We start from the raw sequence: 17,123 nt of genomic DNA, 5'->3' as shown, positions 1-17,123 counted from the left end.
TGGACTAATAGAGGTAAGGTTAGGCACATTCGACCACAGGTTCTATAGACAGATTGTTATTGTCAGAGTCATGTCGAATCTCCTATTCTATATCGAACTGTTGTAACAATGAAAACGAAAATAAAGCATTTATTTATGTCGGATCTTTCATTTTTCGGATTTTGTGCTTTCGTTATCGTTTGTCAAAACGAAAACGAAAATAGCTGAAATTCGGACGAAAATGCATTCGGACGAAAACGAATGCACATGTCTAATGGTTATAGGAGGAGATTTATGTGTGCATTTATGTGTGCATGTCCCTGTCCAAGGATAGGTATACCCTGTTCCAAAACATCCCACCGATCCAAGCTCATAAATTGTCCAATTCTTTTTGTAAACTGACTAGATCTCATAATCTTTATGATACGTGGAGAGTGAAGCACTCTACCCACAAACAATACACCTTTTACTCTCCCCTCATAAACTATATTCTAGACTAGATCATTACTTTGTAACTGCCCCTGTACTTATGTAGTCTCATCAGAGATAAATCCTATCACTTGGTTGGATCATGCACCTATTAACCTGGATTAACCTGGATATTGCTCTATCTGCTCCAAAGCCCAAAACATGTCATTGGCATCTCGATGAATCCTTTCTACGAAATTCCGAAATCCAAACTCAACTGCAACAAAAATTGTCTGAATTTTTTTTAATTAAATGAGGGTTTAGTGTCGGAGATATCGACCTTGTGGGAAGCCCATAAGGCCTTTTTCAGAGGTGAGTGCATCTCTGCAGTCTCTCGCCTAAAACGAGAATCCACCAAGCTGAAAGCTAAGCTCCTTACTCTACGGTCTGCGGTGATTCGCCTACTTCGCTCCCCCATGGTGGAACGCTGTTGTTTCGATTTGTAACCGCATTAAATCAATTACATGAGCAAGATATCTAAATCGTTACTGTGGTCTAGAGAAAAATTGTGCGAGTATGCCAACAAACCACATAGGATGCTGGTTAACAGACTTAAACCACATCCATTCTTATTAATTCCTAATCATTTAATTCAGTCAGATGTCACCCTCGCCTATTGCCCTTGTGGTATGTCTAAGGTGTTTGGTGATTTCTACCGGGGACTCTATAATCGTTTTAGCTCCGAATCTAATTCACATTTTACACAGGCAAAGTTTGATCACTTTATGGCTTCTCTACAATTATCGTAGATATCCGCTGAAGAACTATCTATGCTGAACGCATCTATCACTGCTGAGGAAATAGCAGAAGTGAATAAATGTTTACCATCCCATAAATCCCCAGGTCCTGATGGGCTACCATATATCAACTACAAAACATTTATCTTGATATTAAGCCCGTATCTATTGACCCTATTTTCTTCCTAACTAAAAGGTACCCTCCTACACTCACAGTTTTTGCGTGAATTTACAACTGTTATTCCAAAACCGGGTAAGGACACCTCAATATCGGATAACTATCGACCCATTGCATTATTAAATTCAGATTATAAAATATTTACAAAAATTCTAGCCAACAGACTTTCGCCTTTGTTGCCGTCATTGATACATAGAGATCAGGTAGGCTTTTTTCCAACAAGACATGCAGGGGATAACACAAGATGAAAAATAGACTTGATAGACCTCCTGACTAAGATGAAAAACTCTGCCATTGTTTTAAGCCTGGATGCACAAAATGCATTTGATTGCTTAAGCTGGCCATTTATGTTTGCAGTCCTTTCCAGATATGGTCTTGGGCCCGTTCATTCAGGCTTTAAAGGCTCTATATTCAAAGCCTCCTTCCCAAGTGCAGCTGTCTTCTCATCTGTCGCAGACGTTTCCCCTGAGTAACAGCACCAGACAGAGATGCCCTCTGTTGCCAATTGCTTTTTGGAACCCCTTGCCTTGGCCATCAGGTCCCATCTGGACATACGTGGGGTGCCGCTGCGACAGCGGTAATATACGTTGTTACTTTTTGCCAATTATATTTTGTTTCCTCTCACCCATCCCCATATATCTCTAACCTCCCTACATGACATCTTGGCCTCCTTTGGATCTATATTGGGGTTTAAAATTATTTTGCTCAAAAACAGAAGCTCTATCCATTAATATTCCATCAGACCAACTCATTTCTCTCCAACATAACTTTAAATATAGTTGGTGCACTCATACACTTAAATATTTGTGCATCCATATTCAAGAGACCATGCAAAGCCCTCCCAACGTTGGGCGGGCTTTTGCATGGTGTGAGGAGGATGGAGTGCTGCCGGGCTGAGGCGGAGTGTGGGCCGAGACCTGGTTGTCATAGCGACAGTGGTGTGCGGGGTGAGGGGCGAGAGCTGGGAAGCCGTCTGCTGATGGAAAAACTCTGGGATTATCTCTAAGCCCTTGTACACACGGTCGGACATTCCGAAGGACAATGTCCGATGGGACCATGTTGTCGGATAATCTGACAGTGTGTGGGCTCCATCGGACTGTTTCCGTCGAAATATCCGACGGACCAAGTTTGAGAGCTGGGCTATAAAATTTTCCAACAACATGATCCGATCACGTCAGTTCCAATCGCGTGTAGCCTAGTCCGATGGACAAGGTGCCATGCATGCTCACAATAAAATTCTGAGACGGAAGCGCTCGCTCAGGTAAAACTACCGCTCGTAATCGATATAGCACATTCATCACTCTGCAATGTTAAAAATTCTTTCTTTAATGCAGCGCATTCTCTTTTTCTTTACAATGCTACAAGAATGAAGTTGTTTTGCTGCTCATATTCACACACACTTCTCCCAAACTTATTTCTTTATTCTTTTTACTCATTTCAGCAATACAATATTTTAATTCGTCGCATCTCTCCAATCTTTTATAATTTTGTGGTTTGTTTTTTTAATCAACATCTCCTTTTTTGACAGTTTGCTCATCTTTGCATTTTTTTGGTGTGTTTTGTGTGTCAACTTACCACAACACCATTATTATCTTTTTAATTTATTGTTTTCTTTTTTAATCTAGAGGGGGTTGTTTGGTGTTGGTGCCCCTTGTTATTCATTTGACTTTGTATTTTTGAAATATACCTGCCTACTCACAAATAAACTGTCCTTTTTGAAGTAAAACACATACGCAAGTATTTCTTAAACCAAAAAAAACCTTTATTTAGGTGTCAAACAAATAAACAGAAAGGCAACGCTAGAGAAACTGGTCAATTTGGCGAAGCCTTTGGCCCCTAGGGCAGACATGAACTAATTTGAAAATGCAAAATTGGTGGCCGGAGGAGTACATATCTCAGGGAGAGCAGTCTGGTCCAGAAGTCCAAGAGATCAGGAAGAGCAGATGACATCTATGTCCCCAGGCTGTGGTCCTACAAGAGGCTGCATCTTCTGTCAGACCAGACTGAACCCAGGCCATCACTCTCTGGTCTTCCTTGGGCACTTCCCTCCAGGCTTCCGTCCAGGCTGTGGCTTGGCTCCTGTAGTTGTGGCAGGAGGAGGAGGGCGATGGTCGACCTCCCGAATGGCACTTGCCAGAGCCTCCTCCCGGCTGAGGTCTTCTTGTGTATGAAAATGGGACATAGTTTTAGTTTTTTGGTCATCAATCACACAATTTTGTGCACATGACTGTTGCAAATTGAATGTTAACAAATAGAACAGACTATCATTCTGAGCCCAGCATTTTTCATTCTTGTCCCAATCATTTTTGGTCACTACTGTCTATTGATATGTAAACCCCTTTGTTAAATCATAACTTACTGATCAATAATAACATCTAGTTAACATCATTAAATGTATGACAAGAAATATGTTCAACAATACCTGTCTCAAACTGGGCCCCTCCACATGTTTCTCCTCAGGGCACCAATTTTGGCCATCACATAGGTCATGTCTGCCGTGGGGAGCATGATCTTCACCAAACCAAGCACTTTCTCCAGCGCTGCCTTCCTCTTTCTTCGGTCCATAGAAAGGGGGTTGTTCATCTGCCACAGGCAGGGCAGCAACCTGAGCATATCGATCATTAGCTCCAGAAACTGTGGTTCCTTGAAGGGATCCATCTTCTCTGCAAGACACAGCACAAGACAAAACCTAATAATGTCAGGCTAAACTCTCTCTAATCTTGTGCCAATATAGGCCTCAATCAAGAAGCAGTATAGGCTAGTGATGTACCAAGTTAAAATTGTACCTTTTTTTGAACGATCGGTGCTTCATTTTCTCCTTCCTCTACTCACAGATCGTATGTACGACACACACGTGTTGCGTTTTATCTACAGTGCGCATGCGTGAAACTCCGCCCTCCCCTGACGTTCTTTCTAGGCTATTCCCCGCCCCTTCTCTTTCAGCGCAGTGGGGAGAGCACATGGCGGAGACACAGCAGGTGCGCACTAATAATAGTTCCACTAACGAGTAGGAGGGCGAGGAAAGTCCGGAGCCTGAAACGTCCCGATCCTGAAGGAGAAGATTTAAGACCTCAAATATGTCTTTTGGAGAGATGGTGGACATATTGAAGAGGAACGACTAAGATGGAAAGTATGGACCTTACCCAAACCCAAATATCAGAAAGGCCAAGATCACGACTAAAGTTGTGAAGAGTCTTCAGAAGAATTTTGGGGTACAACGATCCAAGGATCAACTGAGAAAGCGCTGGTCAGACCTGAAACCGAGGGAGCACGATCAGTACAGAAGGATCAAGCGAGTTCTTCAAAAAAGTAAGTAGTTGTCGTGTGTTCATATTATTATTATTATTGCTTGCATACTGCTCCATGTGCTTTGATTTAATGTTGTACAGTTTAAAATGGCCACTTTCATTTTCATGGGTTCATTTGTTCATACTAGCCCACTCCAAAAACCATGTTTTGCCAAATTGCACTTCTCTACATTGGTTCACACTACAGTTAAGTATTCCAGCTTTCGAAAGTGTCAAAAATAATGTTTTCACCTTTGAACTCTGCCAAAAAAACACAATTGTACGACACTTCCAAGCAATGATTCATATTCCTATTTCTGCCCTCTGTATGCTAAGTATTCCTTTTTTACATTCTCATAGGGGAGAGAAGACTCGGATGTCTAAAGACACCAGGGACCCAACACCTCCCAAAGAAGGGGAAATACCAACACCAGAAGCAGAGGAGGAGGAGGAAGGAGAGATTGTTGAAGTTGGTCAAATTGTCACCACAACAGGTGAGTGTCAGAGACCAAAGCTTCCAGTAAGCTAATCAATGTATGTCTGCATATTTATAATACATGGTGTGTTTTTTTTATTTTTTAGGTGATGTGGAAGAAGAATCACATTTTACCAGTGAAAGTGCCCAGATCCTCATTGGGGAGATAATGGGGTGCAATCACGATTTAGAGAATATACAGAAAAACATCAATGATGTTAAACAGAAAATGAAGAACATCATTGATGTTTTGGGGAGAGTCTGAAACGCCCAAACTAGCTAGCATAGTTTTTTTATTTTTCCGAAAAACATTTATATTTTTCAAAAAGCCAAATTTGGAAGATGCACACAGTGTGACAACATGTGCTATCTCCCATCATGGGAGATCAATGTACCTGTTTTGTGGGTGCAACCCCTTCCTTGCTACTAAAGTGGCTGAGATGAAGGGATTGCACCCCCAAAACATGTACATTGATACCCCATGATGGGAGATAGCACATGTTGACATTAGGCATGGGATCAGGAGGAAACCGTCCACTTTTGGATTCTCAATGTGTGTGCATCTTCCAAATTTGGCTTTTCCAGGGGTGACACCCCATCTGATGAAGGCAATATCAGCCCAGTTTGTACATACTCATGTTTCATATTGTCTTCACTTTTCAAAGTTGAACTTTGTAAGTTCCTGTGTACTATATGTTATGCTTTGATACATGCCTGTTTACACAAAAATGCCAAGTTACAAAAAAATTACCTTAAATAATGTTTTTGATACACCCAATATGTTGGTTTGTTGTAAAACCCTTTTCTAAACGCACATGTGTATATACTTTGAGTAAAAAGTGAAATTATCAACAATGTGTGGCTTCCTTTTTCAATGCGCAAAAGCAGTATTTGTAGTAAAGTTGTTGGTTTCTGTGGCAATGGGTGTTATTTATTAACCACTTTCAGACCGGACCATTTTGCTGGTAAATGACCAGAGGTCTTTTTACACTTTGGCACTGCGCTGCTTTAACTGGTAATTGCGCGGTCATGCAATGTTGTACCCAAACAAAATTTGCGTCCTTTTCTTCCCACAAATAGAGCTTTCTTTTGATGGTATTTGATTGCCTCTGCGATTTTTATTTTTTGCGATATAAACGTAAAAAGACCGCAAATTTTGAAAAAAAATGATATTTTCTACTTTTTGTTATTAGAAAAATCCAATAAACTCAATTTTAGTCATACATTTAGGCCAAAATGTATTCAGCCACATGTCTTTGGTAAAAAAAAAGTCAATAATTGTATATTTATTGGTTTGCGCAAAAGTTGTCACATCTACAAACTAAGGTACGTTTTCTGGAATTTACGCAGCTTTTAGTTTACGACTGCCTATCTCATTTCTTGAGGTGCTAAAATGGCAGGGCAGTACAAAACCCCCCCAAATGACCCCATTTTGGAAAGTAGACCCCCTAAGGAAATTGATAAGAGGCATGTTGAGCCCATTGAATATTTTATTTTTTTGCCTCAAGCGATTGAATAATGACAAAAAAAAAAAATTTTTTTTTTTTTTTACACAAAGTTGTCACTAAATGATATATTGCTCACACATGCTATGGGCGTATGTGAAATGACACCCCAAAATAAATTCTGCTGCTTCTCCTGAGTATGGGGATACCACATATGTGGGACTTTTTGGGAGCCTAGCCGCGTACGGGGCCCCGAAAACCAAGCACCGCCTTCAGGCTTTCTAAGGGCGTAAATTTTTGAGTTCACTTCTCACTACCTATTACAGTTTTGAAGGCCATAAAATGCCAAGATGGCACAAAACCCCCACAAATGACCCCATTTTAGAAAGTAGACACCCCAAGCTATTTGCTGAGAGGCATGTTGAGTTCATGGAATATTTTATATTTTGCCACAAGTTGCGGGAAAATTACAAACTTTTTTTTTTTTTTTTTTTTTTTAACAAAGTTGTCACTAAATGATATATTGCTCATGCATGCCATGGGCATATGTGAAATGACACCCCAAAATAAATTCTGCTGCTTCTCCTGAGTACGGGGATACCACATATGTGGGACTTTTTGGGAGCCTAGCCGCGTACGGGGCCCCGAAAACCAAGCACCGCCTTCAGGCTTTCTAAGGGCGTAATTTTTTGATTTCACTCCTCACTACCTATTACAGTTTTGAAGGCCATAAAATGCCAAGATGGCACAAAACCCCCACAAATGACCCCATTTTAGAAAGTAGACACCCCAAGCTATTTGCTGAGAGGCATGTTGAGTCCATGGAATATTTTATATTTTGCCACAAGTTGCGGGAAAATTACAAACTTTTTTTTTTTTTTTTTTTTTTCACAAAGTTGTCACTAAATGATATATTGCTCACGCATGCCATGGGCATATGTGAAATGACACCCCAAAATAAATTCTGCTGCTTCTCCTGAGTATGGGGATACCACATATGTGGGACTTTTTGGGAGCCTAGCCGCGTACGGGGCCCCGAAAACCAAGCACCGCCTTCAGGCTTTCTAAGGGCGTTACAGTTTTGAAGGCCATAAAATGCCAAGATGGCACAAACCCCCCCCAAATGACCCCATTTTGGAAAGTAGACACCCCTAAATTTAGGGGTACACTAGTGAGACTAGGTAATAAATGGCGGGTGCCCTGAAACTATAAAAAAATAACTAACCAACCAGCGTCACCTGTAACAGTTATATGGTGATCACTGGTGAAAGGGTTAACTAGGGGGCAATTAGGGGGCTTTATGCGGTAGTATATGGGGGTCCCTGGCGCTATAAAAAGCTGCAGCGAACCTAAATACCTACCTGCCTAACTAGCGTCACCTGTGACACTAATACAGCGATCAGAAAAACGATCGCTTATTAGGCTGGGTTCACACTGGAGCGATGCGGGAACGCCACGAATGCGCGGCGGGTTCCCGCATCGCATGCCTCCCGGCGGCAGTTCACACTGCCCTATGCGAACTGCTGGGAGTGTCAGTGAAATGTTACTGACACCCCCAGATCAGTTCGCATATCGCAGTGCGATCTGCAAACTCGGATCGCATGGTGTGAACACCCATGCGATCCGATTCTGCTGCGGGCCAAAAAAAGGGTCCCGTGCGAATTTGCGGCGGGTGCGGCGAATGGCTGAACTCGAATCGCACAGAGATCGGATGTGATTTGCACTGCAGTGCGGTGCGAATCACATCCGTTCTCATAAACCGCTGCAATGTGAACCCAGCCTTAGTGACACTGGCGACGGGGGGTGATCACGGGGTTAAACCTTTATTGGGGGGGTTAGGGGGGTACCTTAGAACTAAAGGGGGCTAACCCTAACTGCCCTAACAGTTATTAGTCACAAATGACACCCGCCGGGTGATCAGGGGGTTAAACCTTTATTAGGTAATAAATGGCGGGTGCCCTGAAACTATAAAAAAATAACTAACCAACCAGCGTCACCTGTAACAGTTATATGGTGATCACTGGTGAAAGGGTTAACTAGGGGGCAATCAGGGGGCTTTATGCGGTAGTATATGGGGGTCCCTGGCGCTATAAAAAGCTGCGGCGAACCTAAATACCTACCTGCCTAACTAGCGTCACCTGTGACACTAATACGGCGATCAGAAAAATGATCGCTTATTAGGCTGGGTTCACACTGGAGCGATGCGGAAACGCCGCGAATCCGCGGCGGGTTCCCGCATCGCATGCCTCCCGGCGGCAGTTCACACTGCCCTATGCGAACTGCTGGGAGTGTCAGTGAAATGTTACTGACACCCCCAGATCAGTTCGCATATCGCAGTGCGATCTGCAAACTCGGATCGCATGGTGTGAACACCCATGCGATCCGATTCTGCTGCGGGCCAAAAAAAGGGTCCCGTGCGAATTTGCGGCGGGTGCGGCGGGTGTGGCGGGTGCGGCGGGTGCGGCGAATGGCTGAACTCGAATCGCACAGAGATCGGATGTGATTTGCACTGCAGTGCGGTGCGAATCACATTCGTTCTCATAAACCGCTGCAATGTGAACCCAGCCTTAGTGACACTGGCGACAGGGGGTGATCACGGGGTTAAACCTTTATTGGGGGGGTTAGGGGGGTACATTAGAACTAAAGGGGGCTAACTCTAACTGCCCTAACAGTTATTACAGTCACAAATGACACCAATGCAAAAAAAAAAAAAAAAAAAAAAAAAATGACATTGGTGTCATTGTGACTGGGGGGCAGGGGTAATTGGGGGGGTGATCGGGGGGTAAAGGGGGGGTGTGAGTGTGCCTGGCATGTTCTACTGTGTGTGTGAGTGTTGGTGCAACTTACTGATCCGCTCTCCTCCGTGTCGGAACGAAAAATACCGACACGGAGGAGAGAATACATCACTTCCTCTCCTGTGTTTACATTACAGGAGAGGAAGTGATGTCACCGGGGATTTCTATTCGTCGGGAGCGATCGCGAGGGGGTGGCCATGAATGAATGGCCGTCCCCTCGTCCGGGATCGCTCCCGCACGAATACCGACCGCCGCAGGCACCGGGCGGGGGCCCGATCGGGCCCCCGACCCGCGGGAGGCAAGGGACGTACATGTATGTCCTTATGCCTGCCCGTGCCATTGTACCGACGTACATCGGCGTGCGGCGGTCGGCAACTGGTTAAAGGCAAATCCACTTTGCACTCCAAGTGCAGTTTCAGGTGCACATTTGCAGTGCACTTGTAGTGCATAGTGGATGTGCCTTTAGTAAATAACACCCACAGTGATGTTTACATTTCTCCAATCACGACATTTTAATGACCCCACATATTTCTGCCATGGTGCTGAAAATGAGCAATATTTTTGTCAGTAATGTACTACATACATTATCAACAAAAACAAGGTGTGTGTGTAGCAGACCCACAACATAATAAGATTATCTGAAGAAGAGACTGTCACCTCATCTTGCTCAGAACTTGGGTTTGCACTGTTGTTAAAAAAGGCCCAAAAAAAAAACAGCAAATATACCTATGAGACACCTAAAACAAAGCCAAACAGTAAATGAAAACAAAGATTATTGGAGTTTCAAAGAAAAATTTATCAAAATAATGCCTCTCCGACATTGTCTGGCATATCAATGGCCCCCCTACCCACAAAGTACTCCATGTATCGGTTTCTGACCTTGCGGGTGCTTTGGGGGGGGGGGGGCAAGCCAGGACGAGCAGCTTCAAGGGCCGTGAGGTTGTCATTTTCCGGCAAGTCTGCATCTGGGCCAACTGAGACCACATAGTTTGAGGATTTTTATTTTCAAAAAATTGTGCAGAATGCAGAAGGCAAGCACAATGTGATTTCGTTTATATTCCGCCATGTGTATTGGCGTCAAAAATAGGCGGAACTGGCTGGCCAGTATTCCGAAAGTGTTCTCCACGACTCTTCTGGCTCTGGTCAGCCGGAAATTAAAGATCCTCTGATCCTGGGTGAGGGTCCTCATCGGGAAAGGCTGCATCAGATTGTTTGCCAGAACAAGCGCCTCACGACGAAATTGAACGGGAGTCCTTCCAGATTCTCCTCTGGAGGTGGCAAGCCCAGACTGCCACTCTGGAGATGCCAGTAGAATTCCGTCCATGCGAACACTCCACCATCCGACATCCGGCCATTTTTCCCCACGTCAACATAAAGGAAGTCATAGGTCGCTGACACCACCGCCAACATCACGATACTATTAAACCCCTTGTAATTATTATAGTACGATGAATAGTATCTTGCTTGCTGATATAAGGGGACAGCAAAGCCAGCAGACGGTGAAAAACGGGGTCCGTCATCCAGAGATAATTCCTGAAATCATCAGGATTATTCTCCCGGATCTCATGAAGCAAAGGCATGTGCGAGAACTGGTCACGCTGGCGCAGCCAATTCTTGGTCCACAAACTCCTCCTCACTCTGTTCATAGACCGGGCTTGTGTGAAAGCTAAAAGCCCAACACCAAGCCCCTGCACAGCACAAACTCTACGATGAGTACGTACACTAAACATGGCTTGAAAATGGTCGGCTGGTCAGAACGGACAACAGAAAGCACCGATAAACAGCAATGCCTGAAAGAACGACCTGAAAACCAGAAACGAGCAAACAATAAGCAATGAAAATCAAATTGTACTATACCAAGATATAGTCCACAATGAGCAACAAATGCTTACTGACTATACGCACTGGTAAGCAGATACGCACCCACAAGCACAAACTGAAGAGCAGTAACGAACTGAAGCACAAATCTGAAAAGCGTGAATCGTCTCTCACCAAACTTCTACTAACACGCGATAAACACAAGATCAGCAGAAGGAGCCCAAAGGGTGCTGGACGTGGTGCTGAACTTCCCTTTTCTAGTGCCATCGTACGCGGCTTACATCACCGCGTTCTTGGCAACCGGAAATTCCGACAACTGGGTCCGGCCATGTGTATGCAACATCACTTCCAGACTAAGGGCAGTCTATTTTTCCTGATTTGGGTATTCAAGATTCTGAAGAGAGAGGACTTACCATGCTTGGCTGTTGGGACAAGATGAGAATGTATTCCCTGGATTGAAAGACAGGTGAGATGAAGGTTATCGTTTGCCGATAGGCTGATGCAACAGGCTCCTATGAGCTCTAGAACTTGAGGTCCAACTGATCTGGTAAGCAGAATTAATATCGTATGTTTTTGGCTGCAGGAGTATCGTATGTTTTTGGCTGCGGGAACATCTTACCTCTCTTAAATACTGAAGATCTCCATAATCATTGTTTAAATGGACTATGTTTTGTTTAATAGCACTGATTCTTTGAAATAAGCACCACTGTGTATATCACTGTTCACATGAGCGCTTTTGAATTGTGTTTTTTTCATTTGAATATATTGCTGTTTTTACACAGTTATATATAATAATATTTGCCACGGAGGTGGGTTATGTTAATTTTTTTGATAATTAGTGAATTTACATTGGATGCACACTTGTTTCTTTTGGATTATAATGTTCTATAGTAGTCTCGAACAACATGATAGAAAGGGGATTCTATTCCCTTGTGGTAAAATAAGTTCACACGGCTCCAAGGCTACCTGACCAAAATCAGGGTTGCCCAGGGTAGTGAATCAACTCTGCATCAGATCAATTCATAATGATAACTAAACCACCTGATAGGGCAATAATAGGAAAACAAATAATTTTAACAAAACAAAGACTATAAAAAAATATTCATTGTTAGGAACCGCTGACTGTGGCTCAAAGGTAAGGGTATATGATTATGGATGGGTGAACGGTTTGGCCCGAGCATAAGTTCGGGCCAAAGTTTAGCTGTTTGGATGTTCGATGAACAGCCGAACAAACGGGTAGTTTGACCATTTGTTTGGCCCCTGAACTGACCACAATGCATTGCGGTGCCGAACAGTGCATTGCAAGCCCTGATTGGCTGAAGCAGTGAAAGCTTCAGCCAATCAGGGCACAGAGCACTGTCAGAGTCATGATTGGACAATGTCATCATGACTTTATCTAATCATGGTTCATTCCCGCCCCCCAGTATAAAAGTATTCTTTCAATGCAGTCATTTTCAGGGTGATTTTGGTGTGGAGAGAGATAGAACGGGTCTCTGTTCAGTGCTATTAGTTAGTGTGCTATACTGTGCTATTTTGCTTCAATTGTCAGTGTAGAATATTAGTTAAGTGTCAGTCTAGGGATAGTGTGAGTGTAGTGAGAAGGACCATCATTCAGCTTAGTGTGCAGCTAGAGTAGGGACAGCTCAGATAGTTACACTGTAGTGTAGTGAAACCGTGTCATTCATACATACATTAGTGTGGAGTAGGAATAGCTTATATAGTTTCAGTGTAGTGTAGTGAGGCTGTGTCAGTAATCTTAACATTAGTGTATAGCTAGAGTAGGGACAGTTCACATAGCGTCAGTGTAGTTGAACGCATCTATTTGATTGCGTTAATGCCAGTTTAACGCCATTTACTTCTGTGTGCATTACTGCCAGTTTAATGCCATATCACTTTGTGCGTATTACTGCCAGTTTAACACCATATAGTTCTGTGTGTGTTACTGCCAGTTTAACACCATTTACTTCTGTGTGCGTTACTGCCAGTTTAACACCATTTACTTCTGTGTGTGTTACCACCAGTTTAAAGCCATATCATTTTGTGTGCTTTACTGCCAGTTTAATGCCATATAGTTTAGTGCATTACTGCCAGTTTAACGCCATTTACTTCTGTGTGCGTTACTGCCAGTTTAATGCCATATAGTTTTGCGTGTGTTACTCCCAGTTTAGCGTCATATAGTTTTGTGCATTACTGAAACGTAACGCCATATACCGTATTTATCGGCGTATAACACACGCCAGCGTATAACATGCACCCCAAGTTTAGGAGGTAATTTTAAGGAAAAAAACTTCCAGGAGGGAAGTTTAAGGGAAAAAAACTTACATTTAAATGCCCATCAATGCAGCCTTATCAGTGTCATTTTCAGCCTTGTCCATCATCTGCAGCCCTGTCCATCATTTGTAGCCTTGTCATGCAGCCTTGTCCATCATTGCACCCTTGTCAGTGTCATTTGCAGCCTTGTCCATCATTTGCAGCCTTGTCAGTTTAATTTTCAGCTTTGCCTTTTAAAAATGGTGCCGCCGAGATACAGAGCCATATGTCCTGTGTATTGCGGTGGCGCTCGGTAGTTCTCTGTGGCTTTCGGCCGCCTTCTGAAAGCTGCTCAAGGCTCATAATCAACGGGGGATCGGCGTATAACATGCACCCACGATTTTCCCCTGATTTTAAGGGGAAAAAAGTGTGTGTTATACGCAGATAAATATGGTAGTTCTGTGTGTATTACTGCTAGTTTAATGCCATATAGTTTTGTGCATTACTGCCAGTTTAACGCCATATAGTTTTGTGAATTACTGCCAGTTTAACGCCATTTACTTCTGTGTGCGTTACTGCCAGTTTAACGCCATATAATTTTGTGCGTTACTGCCAGTTTAACACCATAACGTTTTTTGTGTTACTTCCAGTTTAACACCATATAGTTTTGCATGCATTACTGCCAGTTTAATGCCATAACTTTTTCTGTGCATTATTGCCAGTTTAACGCCATATAGTTCTGTGTGCCTTACCATATAGTTTTGTGCACTACTGCCAGTTTAATGCCATTTACATCCATGTGCATTACTGCCAGTTTAACGCCATATAGTTTTGCATGCATTACTACCAGTTTAACGCCATATCATTTTGCGTGCATTACTGCCAGTTTAACACCATATAGTTTTGTGCATTGCTACCAGGTTAAAGCTATATAGTTCTGTGTGCGTTACTGCCAGTTTAACACCATTTACTTCTGCGTGAATTACTGCCTGTTTAGCTCCATATAGTTTTGTGTGTTACTGCCAGTTTAACGTCATATAGTTTTGCATGCGTTACTGCCAGTTTAACGCCATGATGTTTTGTGTGCGTTATTGCAAGTTTAACGCCATATAGTTTTGTGCATTACTGCGAGTTTAAGGCCATATAGTTTTGCGTGCATTGCTGCCAGCTTAATACCATATCATTTTGTGTGTGTTACTGCCAGTTTAACGCCATATTGTTTTGCGTGTGTTACTGCCAGTTTAATGCCATATAGTTTTGTGTGTTGCTACCAGTTTAACACCATATAGTTCTGTGTGTGTTACTTCCAGTTCAACGCCATATACTTTTGTGTGTGCTACTGCCAGTTTAACGCCATACAGTTCTGAGCGTGTTACTGAAAGTTTAACACCATATAGTTTTATGCATTACTGCCAGTTTAATGCCCTATAGTTTTGCGTGCATTATTGCCAGTTTAACAACATTGTTTTGCCTGCATTACTGCCAGTTTAACAACATATAGTTCTGTGTGTGTTACTGCCAGTTTAACGCCATATACTTTCGTGTGCGCTACTGCCAGTTTAACGCCATACAGTTCTGAGCGTGTTACTGAAAGTTTAACCCATATAGTTTTGTGCATTACTGCCAGTTTAATGCCCTATAGTTTTGCGTGCATTATTGCCAGTTTAACAACATTGTTTTGCCTGCATTACTGCCAGTTTAACACCATATCATTTTGCGCACATAACTGCCAGTTTAACTCCATAAAGTTTTGTGCATTACTGCCAGTTTAACGCCATTTACTTCTGTGTGCATTACTTTTTAACACCATATAGTTTTGCGTGTGTTACTGCCAGTTTAACACCATATTGTATTGAGCGTGTTACTCCTAGTTTAACGCCATGTAGTTTTGTCATTACTGACAATTTAATGCCATATAGTTCTGTGTGCATTACTGCCAGTTTAATGCCATATAGTTTTGTGCGCTACTGCCAGTTTAACCCATATAGTTTTGTACGTTACTGCCAGTTTAACGCCATATAGTTTTGTGCGTTACTTCCAGTTTAATGGCATATAGTTTTGTGTGCGTTACTGCCAGTTTAACACCATAACATTTTGTGTGCGTTATTGCCAGTTTAACTCCATATAGTTCTGGGTGCCTTACTGCCAGTTTAACACCATATAGTTTTGTGCGCTACTGCCAGTTTAACGCCATTTACTTCTGTGTGCGTTACTGCCAGTTTTAACACCATATAGTTTTGCGTGTGTTACTGCCAGTTTAACACCATATTGTATTGAGTGTGTTACTCCTAGTTTAACGCCATGTAGTTTTGTCATTACTGACAATTTAACGCCATATAGTTCTGTGTGTATTACTGCCAGTTTAACGCCATATAGTTTTGTGCGTTACTGCCAGTTTAACCCATATAGTTTTGTACGTTACTGACAGTTTAACGCCATATAGTTTTGTGCGTTACTTCCAGTTTAATGCCATATAGTTTTGTGTGCATTACTGCCAGTTTAACACCATAACATTTTGTGTGCGTTATTGCCAGTTTAACTCCATATAGTTCTGTGTGCCTTACTGCCAGTTTAACACCATATAGTTTTGTGCGCTACTGCCAGTTTAACGCCATTTACTTCTGTGTGCATTACTGCCAGTTTAACGCCATATAGTTTTGCGTGCATTACTGCCAGTTTAACGCCATATAGTTTTGCATGTGTTACTGCCAGTTTAACTCCATATAGTTTTGTGCACTGCTACCAGTTTAACGCCATATAGTTCTGTGTGCATTACTGACAGTTTAATGCCATTTATTTCTGTGTGTATTACTGCCAGTTTAATGCCATATAGTTTTGCGTGCATTACTGCCAGTTTAACGCCATATAGTTTTGCATGTGTTACTGCCAGTTTAACACCATATAGTTTCTGTGCACTGCTACCAGTTTAACGCCATATAGTTCTGTGTGCATTACTGACAGTTTAATGCCATTTATTTCTGTGTGTATTACTGCCAGTTTAATGCCATATAGGTTTGTTCGTTACTGCCAGTTTAACTCCATATAGTTTTGTGTGAGCTATTGCCAGTTTAATGCCATATGGTTCTGTGTGCCTTACTGCCAGTTTTAACGCTATATAGTTTTGTGTATTGCTGCCAGTTTAGGCCATTTACTTCTGTGTGCATTACTGCCAGTTTAAGGCCATATAGTTTTTTTTAAATAATTTTTATTGAAGAAAGGATACGTCAATACAAAAAATAAAAGGAACAATGCCCAACATACAGCAAAAGATATTACACTACATAGTGTAACAACCCGGGTCTGTAACCTAGCCATCAACAGAACTCAATGGCAAATTCTTCCAATATAAGATATATCCATCCTTTCAAAAACTTTTTCCAATACACATAAAATGTACATTATATTTTCCAAACAAGGTATTATTAATACAGAAACTCAAAATATTTTTTATCCAAGTTATTACTTAAGTTTAAGTTATTTTCCTGGCAGCTATCCAAGGAGACCATTGTGAATAAAATCTGTAAGATTTCCCTTCTATTGAGGCAAGAATCTGTTCATATTGAAAGGTTTCATCAATTTTTTTCGTGAGTGCACTAATGGTGGGAGAAGTAGGAGTTTTCCAGCTTCCAGCAATTAGGAGCCTAGCTGTTGATAAAATTTGAACTGTTATCAATCTCAGAGATGGAGGAAA

Source organism: Lithobates pipiens, unplaced genomic scaffold (genome assembly GCF_037356315.1).
Source record: "Lithobates pipiens isolate NorthernLeopardFrog02 unplaced genomic scaffold, aLitPip1_a1.2 Scaffold_18, whole genome shotgun sequence".
Lineage (NCBI taxonomy): Eukaryota > Metazoa > Chordata > Amphibia > Anura > Ranidae > Lithobates > Lithobates pipiens.
The sequence above is the reverse complement of the archived record's forward strand: the minus strand, read 5'-3'. Positions refer to the sequence as shown.